Source organism: Pinus tabuliformis, chromosome 9, assembly GCF_031772625.1.
Source record: "Pinus tabuliformis cultivar Carrire ecotype Pingquan chromosome 9, CPIR1, whole genome shotgun sequence".
In the NCBI taxonomy this organism is placed as follows: Eukaryota; Viridiplantae; Streptophyta; class Pinopsida; order Pinales; family Pinaceae; genus Pinus; species Pinus tabuliformis.
In genome coordinates this window covers 1619949791-1619967167 of record NC_142307.1, presented here as the reverse complement: position 1 = coordinate 1619967167, position 17377 = coordinate 1619949791, and the positions used below count along the sequence as shown (strand labels likewise).

At 38.5% G+C, this 17377-nt stretch overlaps 1 pseudogene; it reads right to left on the bottom strand.

The window, feature by feature from the left end:
• Nucleotides 1-11735: 11735 nt before the first annotated feature.
• Nucleotides 11736-12587, bottom strand: LOC149155007 (uncharacterized; annotated as a pseudogene).
• Nucleotides 12588-17377: the final 4790 nt, after the last annotated feature.

The window sequence follows — 17377 nt, the reverse complement described above, 5'->3', positions numbered from 1 at the left end:
TTTTTTCACTGCAAGGATAGTGTCATCATGAAATAGCCAACTGTCAAAATTTCCAAAAAACATCTCAAGGGAAGTACATATCAGTAGGTCTTCATCTCAATATCATCATTACAAATAAAAGTGACATGATTTGAAAGTCGCTACATTAAGGCTGACCATATTACCATTATCCAAGCATATAAATGAGGCTCCTCTTGTGTACAAAAAGTAAATCACCTGCAATAAGGGTCCCACATCCATGAAAGCCAAATTATTCCAAAAGATAGAACTCCATAGCATAGTACCAAAATGATCTTAAAGTCATTCTCAGAGAGATATGATAATGAGTTTAGGGAAAGTAAAAAAAAATCTAAGTAAATCATAGTGTGTTATTAACTTAAATACCATAGGCATGACCCTACTACCAATAGGTGTCTATAGCCTTGACGGGGATGCCTTTTAACCCAATGAAATGCTTGTGTCCCATCTATTAGATATAGATTTAGAGTCAATTGAAAGCATTTACATTTTTTTAGAAAGTAACTCAAGGCCATTGTCCTATCTTTGTAATGAGCTAACGACAATGCCATTCATAATAACTAACAAGAATGAATAAGTCGGCTCGTGATGAGACCTCTTGTTTTCCAGCTTTTCAGTTGAAATCCATTACCCTGGCTTGGTGACCAATAACGGTAATGTCATTCTCGTTAGGACCCATGATCATGGTAGATCAGTGCATAATGAGACCTCCTATCCCTCAATTAATCCTTTTATGTTAAAATAAACTTTTATTATGATTAACCTTAAATAGGTTACTTAATAGGTGGGGAGGAAAATATGCTCCTTAAGAGCATAGGATGGTGTGAAAAGTTTTTAATGACTAATATTCATTCGTTGTTCTTGCTACCCTAAGGACTCATTTTTAAAGAAATCATCTCAGATAATGACTGAAATATTCCTCAAGTTAATCATGTTAGGGTTCTCATGAGAACTCATTAGGGTTTTACAAGAGTTGTCCGCCATAGGAGGTTTTCCAACAATACCTTCTAAGAGAAACTTGAAAAAAATTATTAGACAACAGCATGCACATGTGACCAGACTAGGGTTAGGGTTTTGGCTTGTGAATGGAAAGTATTAAGCACAACAATGAAAAATCCTCCTGAGTGACCCCATGGATGACCAAACAATATGAATAAGAACCACCCAATCAATGATAAATGTCACTTTACAAGATATGAGGTTTTAAGAGTGAGTTTCTTCTGACAATACTTACTACATGAGTGCATAATAACATAAATTTGAATAATTGTGCCTTAGAGAATTGCAATTTCAAGAGTGTTTTTGTAACAAATTTATTTCAGATGAAATTTTTATTCATTTATCTTATACTACCCTACCCTAATTTAGAGACAGGAAGATCTCCTTCAAGTGTAACCATGTTCATAACATAATACTAAACATACGCACACTTGGATTCAAAATGTAAACTTTAACACATATCAGAGTACGAGAAACTTGTTGCTTTTCTTGATATAGTACTAGAGTTTCTAAATGATGAGGGAATGGGGTGTGCTGGCAATTGTTTGGAATCAGGGTTCAATAGGACCCACATATTCATGGTTCTCCAACTTGTACAGGTCTTCCACAACTTGATTTTTTCTCTCTTCATATTGACAAGGATGGTTAAGGAAAATTCTAGGGTTTTCTTCTTGGTGAGCTTCAACAATAGTTTTCGAGCAAGTTCCAATCCTAGATTTCTCTTCTAGTGGTTTATGGATTAAAGTTTCTTCCCAAGGTAAATGTTGTGTGGTAATAGGGGAAGTTGCTGAATTCACTCCCCTCCCCTCTCTAAAATATATGACATTACATTTGATAGGGGAGTTAGTAGGAAAAATAGGTGTTTTAAATTGATGTGCAACTTGATTGTTGAAATTAGGGTTTGTTTGCACACATGGTTGGGACCATAGAGAAGCATAAAATGGTGGTGCATTGGACAAGAATTATAGTTTTTGTTGCTCATGTAATGGATTTTGCATGGGGAATTTCCCTAGAGAGGAGGCTCCAAACCATCCTTGAGGCTGCGGGAATATTTGGCTTGAGGGAGAGGGCCATTGTGGCCATAAGGTGGGGTATTGAATCAAAGGAGGATTATAAGTCTTCCATGGAACTGTAGGGTTATAGATCTACTAAGGAACCTACTGCAGACAATAAATGTTAGTCCAAGTATTAAATGATGACGAGTTTTGAGTTATACCTGGTGGTTGATTTATTTCCTTACTTGATTCCTTAAATACTTGTTGAAACCCTAGCAGTGATGGGCAATAATTTATCGATTGATCCTCCTTGCACTACTTCTATTCTTCCTGCAAATCATCCAATTGTAAATTTAGAGAGCCTTTTGTAGAAGATTTCAAAACTTGAGAGGAATGTTCTCGAGAATTATTACCAATATTGGAGATCTGTCTTGAATACCTAATGCATAATTCACAAAAATCATCATATGGTAAGTGAAAAACATCACCTGCTCCTATAAAATTTAAAGGTTCTAAAAATTCATCTTTGATTCCTTTAAGTAGGAGTGTTTTCAAGGTCTCTTTTGCCAAATGTTTATGTTTTTATTTTTGAAGGTTGTATCAAAATCGTTCCACATATTCCTCCAAAATTTCATTTTCCCCTTGTGTTATTCCAAAAATATCTTCACCGGCCTGGCAATAGTCTTGATATTTCTTCAAGAATACATTCTTCATGTCTTCCCACGTTTGAATGCAGTTCCCTCCAAGGCTCATGAACCATCGGAGAGTTTCTCCTTTAAGAGTAAGGGGAAACACTTGAAACCTTTGAGCATTAGTACAATAACCATATGCTCTACAAAGTACTTCAAACTCAAATAAGAATGTCTCTGGGTCTTCGTTTTCCAAACGATGAAATTTTGGTAGAGCGGATGGGGGAATATTGTGCATTTGTACCACTCCTAGATCTTTGATATGGAATTCAAAGGTAATGATGTGTGCCATTTCATCCCAAAATAGACGAGGTTATCCATGTACTACTTCAAGACTCTTTACTTGAATGTTCTTGCCAATCGATTAACGAAATAGCTACATTGGATGATTGATATTAGCCTAAAACTCCTCATTGAAAAAAAATTCCTCAAAATACCATTTTTTTATTCTCAATAAGATAATTGGTGTATTTTGTCAACATATGGATTAGTATATATATTGGGGGGGTTCTTACAACACCGTAAAAATGAAAACAAAATATGCAGGAAATAAACAAAAAAATTGCAAGAAAAACTAAGTAAAAAGAAAACCAAACTGTAGCAAGTTACCAAGGTTTATCCCCTAAGCACCTCCCCGAGAACATCACCAAAATGTTGGGTGTAGTATATGGAATATTAATGGACCAACATTTAATTTCAATCCGGGATCCATAGAATTCAAGACGCAACACTGGAAATGTCAGAGGAAGGCTCTAGCAACCTGCAAAAAATAACCCTAATTTGTGTGGAAACTACTCAAACCTTTGGATTCATGCGCTAGTCAAACCATGCCCTAATCTTGCACTCAAAATCAATCTTTCTAAATGAAACCAGAAACATGTATCTTGCAAATCACCAACAATTTGTAAGCAATCCTTATTTATTAGCAAAATCACTCCTTACTCTAGACTATGCACTAGCAATCTTCCAAGTTCTTGAAAACAATGCATAAAATCCCAACTCAATTTATATACTATGGAGAATCTAAAAGAAAATCACACTAATCAATTTGGACACTAGCTACTTTATTGATTAACTTATCAAGCAAACTGACATTGCAAACTAGATAAATGATTAAAAGTCGCAAAAGAACACAAGTCTCAATGGAGTGCATAAAGGAATCCAAACAAGTCTTTAAACATTCCTGCACTACTTTAAATTTTCATCCTTTGTGTGTTCAAAAGTAAAGTGTGGCAATCATGGTGTACTTAACCAAATGAATAAACTTGCATAACATAAAATATGATACTCTGTCTCATTTCCAAGAGGTATCTCAAACCAAAGATTTAAAATTGTGTCTAAGGGAAAGATTTGCAAAAGAAACTAAAAACAAAATAAGAACCAAACTCTGAAAGAGAAATGATAAATTGACAAATCAATTATTCAGCAAACATTTTCACACTAGTTCATTGAAAGCACAAAAAATACTCGTTCCATACAAGTTCTAGCTAAACAAACCAATCACAAGATGAAATCATTTACATCGTACTTTATTCAAATGAAACTTATTAGAAACTAGTCAATATTCAATTGTTGGGTTGTACAAGAACTTTTATCCTTAATAAGACTTGGTTACTAAAGCCAAAAGAACAAGATTGTAACAATAGGCAAGTCTCAGATAAGGAAAAAGAAACAAGATCAATTTTTGCACTCAAATATGCATACATTGATTGTTGAATATAGCTTGAATCATTGGCAAAGAAACTTAAAGGTTCAGCAACTTCACTATTTCTTACATTTATGTTTTGTATCACAAAATCTCCTAAAAATTCCTAATGCGTTCGATATGCTAGATTCGAGACACTTCAGGGGTTTTGAAGAAATATCTTATTAAGTGTTGTTATTACCAGATTATAATATTTTTCAAAATCCTCAAACTCGGGTTACTAATACCCAAGAAATGGATTCACAAATAGATCTTCCATTTTACCAGTTACATACAAAAGATAATAGGCTAACTTCAAGGTAACTTTCGTACAACCCAAAACTCACGATGATGGAACAAGGTGTCAAGGTAATTGAACTATTGTTGTAACCAAATCTTAAGAGGGTAAGAAATAGTTTCAAGAATCGATCTACACACAGTATTAACTCAAATAGAAATAACACAAATAAATATTAAATGTATACAGTGACTCCTTCTCAAATCTGAACTATGAATACTCCAAATCACACACAGTTCATATATTTGAATAAGACAGAGTACTAGAAACAAATTATTAAACAAGTTTCACAAGAATAATCAACCAATAAACGTGCACACCACAATGTTATGCTTCAAAAAACAATCCACACACAATGTTATCTAATAGAGGAGTAATGAGATGGACTGGTTAGGCCCAAACCAACCAGATTGTACCCTCCTTAAAGAGAGATTAAACTATAGAACAATCGGAAGCATTAACAAGATTAAACCACAATGGAAGGAGAACTTTGAATTGATGTTTCTTATTAAAACGATCTCAATGCTTAATACATCTAGAGATCCATATTCCAGCTCCAAATCGATATAAGGAAGGGGAATACCCCCATCACTCATCTTAGCAGCATGGGATTACAAAGAATAGCTTGTTGTCCTCTTCTATAGAGCCCTGTTCTGGCTTTTATATAATTCACAATTACATGATAGGATTTGAACAAGCCAAACAAAGCACAAACTAAATGAGAGGGGATCATAACAGCTTCCCCATCAAAGGAGGTCTATTACAACCAATATCTAATCAAGGAGACACGAATCTGATATGCAATTTCCATTTTTTTTTGCAAATCTGGGCAAGATCCTAGAATTTTAGAAAAACAATGTTTTTTTTATAAAAAATTGCCTCAAAGAACCTCGTGTATCTTCTTAACCATAGTAATTTTTTGGAAACGGTTTGGGTTTTAGATAATTTTCTATACTGGGAAAAAACCCATATGATTATATTTTTGATATTCTCCTTCATATTTTCGAAAATCAAGGTCAAATTTGGCAGTTTGAAAATTATGCAAATTTTGAGCATATTTGTTGATTTTCTTCTATAAACTCACATGTGTGAACTGGGTGCATTCCAACTCATGTGGAGGCGTTAAAACATTATTTTGGACAAAAACCTTCCTTGCTTTTCTTTAAAAGTGTGGCAAGATGTTGAATCCCAAATTGGTTTCTCTTTAGTGCAGGAATGTTGTTCTTTAGTGCAGGAACAGGTTACTGAAAGATAAGTGCACCTCTGACTATCAAAAAGGATCCAAAATAGTTCCAAATGCGCGTTTTTACTACCAACTAGAATTTTCTTTCGTGGCAAGCTTGAATGATGAAATGGTCCACATATACTTCCATTATGGTGTAGGATCTCTATGGAGTGCAAGAACTACATTAACTTTTAATGAATATCAATACTAATAAATGCATATAACAAAGGTATAAAATTAAAACCAAATGTAAATCTTCAGTGTTGCATCAAAAGAATGTATAAGTGCAAGATAAAGATTCATAAAGTGGTAAAACGAGGGAATAAGCGAGGCATCATATGGACAAAAAGATGCATTAGATACAACAATTATGGGGCCGGAAACCATGTAGCTTCATCAGGCCCAAAGTGCTTCCAATTCACTTCACCCTGCTTGATTTCTTTGTTTTGGAGCATGATTTATTTCCACCGCAATATGCATTGACGTTCCGGCTCCTTCTGGTTCCACCTATAATATAGACAAATCAATAACATGATCAACATCCTTTACATATCTTTTAAGAAATGAAACATGGAAAACATCATGAAATTTCACTGTTGAAGGCAGTGCAAGTCTATAGGCCACTGGTTCAATCCTCTCAAGGATCTTGAAAGGCCCGCAATACCAAGGTGCCAACTTGGCACATGATCTAATCCTCAAGGAGCTCTTCTTGGGCTTGATGTGCAAATACACATGCTCCCAAACCTGAAACTCTTTAAATACCCTGTGGTAGTCTACATAACTCTTATGTTAGTCTCGTGTTTCCTTTAGATTCTTATTTATAACCTACATTTCTTGTTCCATTTCTGCCAACATATCTAGTCCAATAAGTGCCCTATTCACTGGATCACTCCAGCTGATGGGAGTATTACAACTCTACCCATACAGTGCCTCAAACGAACTCATCCATAGTGACTCTTGATAACCATTATTGTAAGAAAACTTGACCAATGGAAGGTACTCCTCCCATCTCCTTCGTTGGTGCATGGCGTACATCCTCAGCATATCCTCTAGAATCCTGTTGACCCTCTCTACCTATCCATCTGTCTGCAGATGATAAGTTGTACTAAAGGCCAACTCTGTCCCCAAACCTACAAACAACTCCTTCCAAAACTTGGAAGTGAACTTAGCATCCCTGTCCGACACAATCTTCTTCAGAACACCATGCAATCTCACGATCTCCCTGATGAAGACTTGTGCCACCTCACTAGCTGAATAAGTAGTCTTCACTAAAATGAAGTGAGCTACCTTGCTCAACCTATCGACCAAACCCATCATAGAAGCATGCTTCCTCAATATCCTCAGAAGGCCTGTAATGAAATCCATGGAAGTGACCTCCCATTTCCATTATGGAATCGTAATATACTGAAGCAACCCACCTAGATTCTTACACTTTGCTTTCACCTACTGACAGTCCAAACATCTAGCCACAAACTATGTCACTTCCTTCTTCATATTTAGCCAAGAGTAGAACTTATTCACTGTTTTCAACGTCTTCTAATATCCTGGGTGACCTGAATATGGCTTGACATGAAACTCCCTCAATATAAGCTTCTTGAGCCCACTGTCATCTAGCACATAGATCCTATCTTTGAATCTCACCAAACCATCTGTCGTGAGATGATAGTCCACATCCTGATCACCTGTACCCTGTTGTAACATGTGCCTGAGATCCTTGTACCTATCATCCTGTTGTCCTACCTATAATATTTGATCATGTAAATCTGTCCCATACAAGCTCACAACTACAACGTGGTTCATCTACACTCTCCTACTGAGAGCATCTGCAACCTTGTTCTCCTTACCCTTAATGTATATGATCTCAAAGTCAAACTCACTGATCGTGGCCAACCACCTAGCCTGCCTGGAATTCAGATTTGGTTGGTCAAATAGATATCTCAACCCACTGTGATCGCTCATCAATAAAAACCTCCTGCCAAGAAGATAATGCCTCCACATCTTCAAGGCATGAATAATAGTTGCCAACTCAAGATCATGAGTCACATAGTTTTGCTCGTGCTCATTTAGTTTCTTGGAATCATAGCACACCACCTGTGCCTTATGCATCAAGACTCCACCAAGTCCTCTTTTGCAAGAATATTTACACACCACGAACTCTTTATCTAGATCTGTAATCTTAAGAACTGGAACCTTTGTCAAAAACTACTTCAATTGCTCAAAACTAGCTGCACATTCCTCTATCCATTCAATTTTTTTACCTTTTCTTTGCAATGATGTAATAGGATATGAAATGTGTGAGAAGTTCCTGATGAACCTCCTATAGTAACCTGCTAACCCCATGAATGATCTGACCTCATCCACATTCTTAGGAGTTTCCCACTCCATGATAGCCCTTATCTTTTATGGATCCACTGTTATGCCTTCCTTGGAAACAACATGTCCCAAGTAATGTACCTTTTTCTGAAAGAAACTGCACTTACTAAGCTTGGCATACAACTGATTCTCTCTTAGCAATCTCAATACCATTGTTAAAAGTTTGACATGCTCTTCATCATTCTTAGAATATATCATCAATGAATACAATCAAAAACTTGTCCAGATAAGGACGTAATACATTATTCATCAAGCACATAAAATTAGCTAGGGCATTAGTCAAGCCAAAAGGAACCACAACAAACTCATAGTGCCCATACCTGGTCTTGAAATAAGTCTTGTAGATGTCCTCTTCTTTGATGTGTACCTGATGGTATCCTAATCTCATATTAATCTTCGAGAACAATTTTGATCCCTTCAACTGATCAAACAAGTCATCAATCCTTGGAAATGAGTACGTTTTCTTGATCGTCACCTTATTTAGTTGTTTGTAATCAATTCACAACCTGAGAGTACCATCCTTCTTCTTCACAAATAATATTGGTGCACCCCAAGGCGATACACTTGGCCTAATATATCCCTTATCAAGCATTTCCTTCAACTGCAACTTCAACTCTACTAACTCTGGTGTGATCATCCTGTAAGGTTCCTTTGATGTTGGTGTTTCTCCTAGTACCAACTCAATAGAAAATTCCACTTCCCTGTGGGGAGGAAACTCTAGAATCTCTACTGGAAACACATCCTGAAACTGTTGTAATACAGGGTACCTCTTGAATATTTCTACATCCTCAACATCCTTACCCTTGTCACTGGAAATATGAACTACAAACATTACACACCCTTTCCTGCAACTGCGCTTAGCTTGCATAGTTGTGACCATCCTAACTGATGTAGGCTTCCTCTTTCCCTGCAAGATTCTCTTTTCCCCATTATCATCCAGGCACTCAATGGCCTTGTCATAACAATCTACTTTGGTCCTGTGAAGGTACAGCCAATCCATACCCAAAAGCATACCATATGATCCCAATGGAAGTACATTGATACGTGTTGTTGTAGGCATACCATTCAGCTCAAATGAAAAATCTCTTACCCAGTGATGAACTCTCTTCTTAGTACTTGTAGCCAACTGCACCAACCAAGACTCTGCATGCACTTCTTTTCTCAAGCCACACTTATCCACTAGGTTAGGATTAACATAACTATAATTAGATCCAAGATCAATCAAAATAGAAACAACTCAACCACAAAGCTTACCTTCCATCTCAATAATGGATGCATGGTGATATGTTTGTTTGTTGTCCATAGATTCATAAATACAAGGAATGCTATGACCAACATCCCCAACCTTTTGCACCTCTTGAGCGCTATAGATCTAATGCCTCCCACCCTAGTACAATGGACAATCCTTCTTGTTATGATATTTACCACATATCCAGCACCGCAATGGTCCCCTACCATCACCTATGTTATGTTTCTCTTCGATTTTTTACCCATTTCCCTTCTCAACTAAATTAAAATTCTTGTAAGGAACAACATTATTTTTCTCACCTATATCTTGAGGTCTTCCCCACTTCGGTGGCCATTTCCCTTATATTTATCACTTCCCTTCAAGTCACACTTAGGCTCAACTTTACGCTTTGACTACTCATAACAATTCCTCAATTTCTTGATAGCTACCTCCAGCAACTGTAGCCCATTAAACTAAATCTTGTCTCTGTATGTCATTGGCAACCCACTGATGAACCTTTGAATCTTCTCCTTCTCATCCTTGAGGTAAGGCACATACCTCAACAGCTCCAGGAACCTGCTAGTATAGTCATCATCTATCATAGAACCCATATGCAACTCTTAAAACTGCTTAGCTATATCATCATAATATCTCTAAGATAGGTACTTCTTCTTGAAGATTATCTTGACCTCATCCCTAATCAACTCTTCTTTGTGAATTCCCTTGACATTCCTTACATCCTCCCACCAGATATATGCTTTCCCTTTAATATTGGAGGTGGTTTTTTTGGCTTTCATGTTCTCTGAATAGTTATGCAAACTGGATAATTTCTTCATCCCAAGAAACCATGCCTCTGCATCTTCTAACTTCTTCATCTCTCAATCAAATGTAGGCGTCTTGAATTTCTTGAACTCCTCAAGCAAGTACTCACTCCTCCTATAAGGATGATGACGATGATGATGGTGATAATGTCTCCTATATGAGGAACTTGAATGATGCCCATACATACTAGTCCTCCTATCAGGTGTATCCAGTTATTTGCTTCCTCTGACTGTATCCCTTTTATCCAACCTATATCTGGACTGATACCTTCTACCATAGGCTCCATTAATTTTATCTTCCTACTCTTGGCTGATCCTCAACTGCCCCTGTCTCTGCAAATCTGACAAGCTCTAAAGAATCACTGCATTTACTTCTACCTACATTTCCTAAGCCCTTGCAAGTATTTCCTGAGCCTTAACCAACCTGTCATTTTCTACTTTGAAACTTCTAATATATGCCCTCAAACTCCTCAATGTATCTGATATAGCAAGAGAATACTCATCTCCTTGCTGCCAAACTAATCTATAGGGAGAGTCACAAGAACTGTAGTCTACCATTTTTCTTGGCATATTTGATTCTATTCTTCTTGCAAGTAGGCCATGTCAGATAAACCAAATAGATACCAAAACTAAGGCCATACCTTATTGACGTTCAGGGGAGGTTTATCTCATCTACAAAATCAATCTACATTAACATTGTTACACACCTAATCCTCAATGGGTTAATGTGGAAGCCGAATAGACAAAAGGAGTCCAAGAGACCTTGGGATGTGAAACCCAACGGTCACAACATGTACTATAAATGTAAATCATTTGTTAATAAAAATTGCACTCTCATGTTTTATCCTTCAGATTCTCTCGCTACCCATGTGTGTTTAACATGGTATCAGAGCAAGCGTATTCCTGCCCTGCATAATTTATTTGAGCCATTTGTTTTATGGTCTTTTTGAGCAGGTCCTATTTTTAGTATTCCTGCCTTTATAACTCCTTTTATCAGTCTTTCTGCCATATTCTCTCTCTGCACCCTCTGCTCTCCCTGGGGTGTGCATAATTTTCCTTTCTTCGCTCTCTGGGCTCTCTTCCATAATAATTTTTTGCGCCCTCTTCTCTGACTGACCTTTTTCACGCTGTGTTTCTCTGCTATAATATCTTCCTTGCATAATACCTTCTGGACGTTGCCAGAGGCGTTGGAGGAATTGTCAGTCGTAATCATTGGAGGCAGACAGAAGAATCCTAATCCTTGTCTTGCTGTGAGTGTCAAAAAAAAAAAAATCTGAACCCATCTCTGTATTGGAGCCCTGCTGCTCTTAAATAAACAAGATTTCTCTGGTTATTTTTTTGGCTTCTATTACTTTGCCTTCAGAGACCAATCGAAGTGTTTCCCATATCCCTCAAGAATGCGCGCCTAAGTGTGCTGTTGAGAGTGCCGCTGTTGAGTGTGTTGTTGTCTTGATAATCGTGCTTTACATGCAGCATCAGGATCAGCGGATTTTAGTGCCAAAATATGGGATGCGTTGACAGGAGATGAGTTGCATTGTTTTGTGCACAAGCACATTGTTCGAGCATGTGCTTTTTCTGAGAGCGCAAGCCTTTTACTCACTGGAGGACATGAGAAATACTTCGTATTCACCTCATTCTAATGAATATGTTCCAATGCCTGCTCTACAATCTGAGAGTGGTTATTATCAATATCTTCAATCAGTTCATTAATAGCCTCAATTACTCCATGCTTCAATTTCCAGCTCCTTGAGTTTTTGTCAGATTTGCTTTTTCCTTCAGACTCGCCTCCCGAAGAACCAGTGAGAGGAGCAGCTGCTGGGCTAGGTATAGATTCTAAAAGATTATGTAATGAGGGAGCTCGCAAAGCACTACTAGATGCAGCAGCAAGAGCAGTTGTAGATAATGCCGAAGAGTTATCATGTTGGGTATCATCCTCATTATCACTGCCAGTAGAGACACTTAAACCTCCAACACCCGTTGTTGCCAAAGACACATCCTCCTCGCGAATTATATGTAATATATGTCTCACAATGTTCCCAACAGATAGCTCAACTGGATTGGCAGCTATAAGTTGCACGCCCACTGACTTTACAGCTTCAATAAGTGAAGCTGCCTAATTTGAGTGTGGTACTCTTTGTTGAGAGATAACAGACCGTAGAAGAACTGCAGTTCCTCTAGCAGTGGCATGTGAACCCTCAACCTACCGTTGCTTGAGCTTGACAACAAAATCATTAACTGCCGCCTGTAGGTCAGGCATTTTTGTCGTTGTATCTCAATAAGTGCTTTGAAGATATGAACGAGAATCCTTCTCCCGATCAATTCGTCATGGAATGGATACGCATACATCCAGAGTCTTTATTTCTTAGTCATTCTCATTGCATCACTTTCGCGATTGATTCCAGGAATAAATATTATTGTTAGTATATTTAACCTTTTGTCAGAAGTGTTTCTGCTCAACATCTAGGATTTGAGTGTGGAGACTTCCGTGAACAATTTTCGGAGCAACATTGCTACAGTAGGCATGTAGATATTGCTTGAGCGATGGAGATGGAGCAGGAACAGTCTAGTTTCTTGAACACTGGTTGCCTGAGCAGTCTAGTTTCTTGAACGCTGCCCCATTGAGGTTTGAACGTTGTATATGTTAACGCAGTTCTTATATTTACGATGTCTTGTGTATTACATTGAACGCAGCATGTATTGATCGCTGCACCATCCATTGAATGCTGAAACGCGTTAACACCGGAGTGTGTTCCATTCGCCATTAACCCTCCACGCTGCTCGTTGTTGGGTAGACCTTACTGCCTGTTGGAATACCCCTGCCATCTACTGTCCAAGAATACTGTTGTCCAAGAACACTGTTGTTCTGGTGCATTAACTCGATGACTGTGCTTGGTGCCTTTTTAATATTGGATTCATAATTTCTGCGCTGAGTTTATTCTTACATTGTGGGGGCCACGAAACACTGCACTGTTGACTAATATAAGCCAGAGGACCAGCACTATACAGTTTGCTAAGTATTTGGACATGTAAGGAGGTCTATCACTGTTGTTTCAGCGTGCTAGAGACTCATTCCAATGCCTATGACCTGAGCAAGTGTTGGAGCAACATTTTGGGTCTGAAAGTCCTTGCTGGAGTTTACTCTCATTGCTTATCTTCATTGCCAGAAAGTGGCAAGATCAGAGAATATTGATTTACTCTCATTGCTTATCTTCATTTCCAGAAAGTGGCAAGATCAGAGAATATTGATTTACTCTCATTGCTTATCTTCATTGCCAGAAAGTGGCAAGATCAGAGAATTGTGTTATAATTGTTGAAGTTTTGATAGCCATCATTTCTGATTTGAAAGTGAAGGAGTATTTGAAGGATCCAAGCAAGTTTGCAGTTGTTGCTGCCCCAGTTGTGGTATTAAAACTCATTATAGTCTCTGTCTACATATATATGCATTGATTCCTTGATTCATTTGCTGCACATTTATAAAGGATATTGCTGTGTACTGTGAGTGGGTATTACTTTTCTGCACTGAGTAGTAGTTGTGATCAGTTTTTAAGGTGTAAATCTGACATTGAAGAAAAAAAAATGGCTAGAATCAGTGAAGTATTAGAGTTCCTCAAAACTCTCATATTGTCTACTAATCATGAAACATTAAAAGTCAGCAAAGTTTCTCTCACAGACATTCAAGTCTGTCTACAAAATGCACAAGAGAAAATTGATTTTTTGCAGCTTGAAACTCAGCTACAGCAAGAAGAACTAAAACAGAGGAGTCATTCTGAACATGTTTCTGTTCAGAACATTGAGACTGCAACCCATCAAAATCAAGTCAATAATGTTACAGTTGGTTCAGATTTAGTACCCAATAAAGCAGCAGTTGTACATGCAGATGTAGAAACTCAGTCTGCACTTCCCAAGCCCATCATCAAACCTTGGGAACAGCTTGTCCACAACAAGCACAGAACTGGTCTTGGATATGACAAGGACTTGTCCTTTCATATTCCAGACTACTCAAAGCCCATTCAATTTCAGAGTGTTGGATTCATTCATGACAGTTCACCTGCTCCTCATGACAGTTCACCTCCAGTTGTTCCAGATTCTGCCCCTTGATGAGCCCCAATTTTGGTACAATTTGGGCTCATTTTGGCCTATTCTACTTGCTCAAACCATTCATTTTTTATTGCTTATGCATGCATTTCTTAGTTTATTCATGTTGTTTGTAGGAAGAGGGGTAGGCACTCTCTCTACGTGACTGATGCATTTTGATTCCAGGTTTTGGCATTAAAAGGGAGCAAAAGACAACGAAAAAGGAGTTAAGGAGACAATGAGGTGGCACTGCGGGTTTTGGGAGAAGATGTCCACGGTTCTAGGGACATCCCTCGTGATTCCCATCAAGAACTCCGAGCTCTAATCCATCTCCCCTCCGAGCTTAAAAAACGGCCAGCTGTTCTACAGGAACAGCAGTTATAAACTGCTCTACAGGAACAGCAATTATGACCATCCTACAGGATCAGCAGTTAAACTCTAGTTGGACAGCCGAGCTCCTAAAATGTAGGACACTTGTTGGATCATCGTTTTTGTATAAGTATGAAGGCTTTAGCCTTAGATAGGTTGTTGAAACTCTCGTATTGCTATTGTAATTTTGGAGCACAGTTCAGTTTTCGTTCCTTTTTGTAAGCCAATTTGGCATGATATCAGTTATGAATAAAGAAGGCAGTTTGTGATCTAGTTCTGAGTTTTTCTCAAGGAGACTATAGCTCTCAGGTTAGGGCCCAACCTGAGAGCCATAGATCCCCTCTGTTGTAGTGTTGTTTCCATTTCATTTCAGCACTGTGAGCTTTCCACTTACACATGCAATTCGAATTACAGGTTGTTAAGTTGGTCTTTCTCATGAGTTAGATAGGATTTGCTTATGGTGAGTTTGTTTACAGTTGTTTAGTGTAGCAGAGGATAGATATAGTCCATTGGAGCTCCAACAAAAAGGTTGTTCAGGCTCACTGTCGTCTCATCTGGGATTGGAGTGAAGTCCATGATTCACCACCAAAAATACGCATTTCTTTATTCCATGATTGCTGCCAACACAGTCACGTTAAGTTAGCTGCTTCTACATGATTCACACCTGCACCACACTTCCTTACCACAGCTTCATGCACGTTCTCTTTCACGTTTAGATTGCTTCTCATCGAATTTACAAGCACACGTAGTTTAGGTTGATGCATTTTTGGTTAAGTGACAGTCATAAGCATTTGTTTCACTTACACTGCTCTCTCTCGTTCCATCACTTTGTCCTCCATCCTGATCACGCATGCAGACATCTCTTTGACCCCTGCTCCGCTCTGTTATCTCCCAAAGTCTTTCACTCCTCACGTACTTCCATTCTCTAGCCCTTTCATTGACCTAGCCCTCTATCTTCCAACCTACTCCTTACATTCACTCCCTATCCTATTCCTCCACTTCTACAGCCATCACCAGCCTCATTCCTACCTTACACATCTTCCCCCACCATTCCATTACTCCTCCATCACTCCAAACACTCACGGTAGGCCATCCTGTAGCCATTTGTAGACATCCTGTAGAAAACAGAGTATCTTGTAGGATCCTCCACAACCATCCTGTAGGAGGCCACTCTCTCGGTTGCTGAGCATCTGAATTGGAGGAACCTCTGTGGATGGATGCTAAGGATCCCTAGGGACCTCTCTTAGCCTCCCCAACCTATCCCACGCTTTCCTTCCTTCTCCATCCCATCTGCACAACCAAACCCTAGTTAGCACAAGATCACCATCATCCCACACACTTAACAGAAAATACAAAAACATAACTTTCATGATGCAAGTAGTTTAGAACGATGCATTTTCATTTATCAGAGGTAGTGACAGCATTGGTAGAAGCTTCATTCACATTTCTTGCATTGTAGAGGTTAGACTAGTTAAATTAGGGTTTCCTAGGTTTACATGCTTTGATTTGCTTGCAGTTCATTTTTGTCAAGTAAAGTAGCTTTCCTTTGAGATTAGCTTTCGTCCATCGATTAGCAAGCTTCTTCTGAGAGCCTATAGAAGTTGGCTTGAGCCCTAGCGGACTTGTGCCAGCTGACCAAGTGACAGCTGCGACAAGAGCTAGTACTTGTGCATATAGCACCGTCGCTTCCAAGTTTGTACGAACTACCGGGTTGATAAAATGAGAGACAGGAAGCCCCAGGAGTTGTAGCATTATTGCTACAATACTGGAGCTCACCACCCTTTTTGGCGCCGTTGCCGGGGAAGCGTCAGAGTATTAGTAATTGTTGCTTTTCTTCTACTTCCATACTCTTACTTCTGCTCAGTAGTTTACTTCATTTCCCTTTTTGCAAAAGTAGCTTAGCATTTCTTGCTTTCCTAGATTAGCATTTCCTGCTTTCCTAGATTAATATTTCTTGCTTTCCTAGATTAATATTTCTTGCTTTCCTAGATTAGCTTTCCAATTTTGCAATTTCATTTGAGCAATATAGCTAGTTGTAGATCACTTTGTTTCAGTTTTGCAGGTACCAAAGAAAAAGCAAAAGCACTCAAAACAAAAGAAAGAAAAGTCCTTTCCATTTCATGCCTCATAGGAACCGTGATAGATCAGGCAAATTCCTACCAAACACCCCCACCACATCACTGAGTCACCCTTCACTCTTCTTTGGTGACCGTGACCTAGAGGAACCTATAGGTGAACATCCGAAGATATACCAAGACCCTATAGAAGAAGAAGAGTTAGAGACCACTCCATCTGTAGCTATGGCTGACAATAGAGAAGATGAGAGAATAGAAGGAGCTTTCCCCATCCGAGAGACCAATGGGGAGATGAAAATGAAAAACATTAGCCCCTCTGCTTTGCCTCACTTCCATGGACTGACCACTGAGGATCCTGATACCTTCTTGTTTGAGTTTGCTGTCCTTTGTAGAACCTATGACTATACTGAAGATGAGCAAAAGCTGAAGCTTTTCCCTTCTACTCTTAAGGATGCAGCCCTACGCTGGTTCATGGGATTACCTAGGAATAGCATAGCTACTTGGGCTCAGATGCAGCAAGCCTTCAATA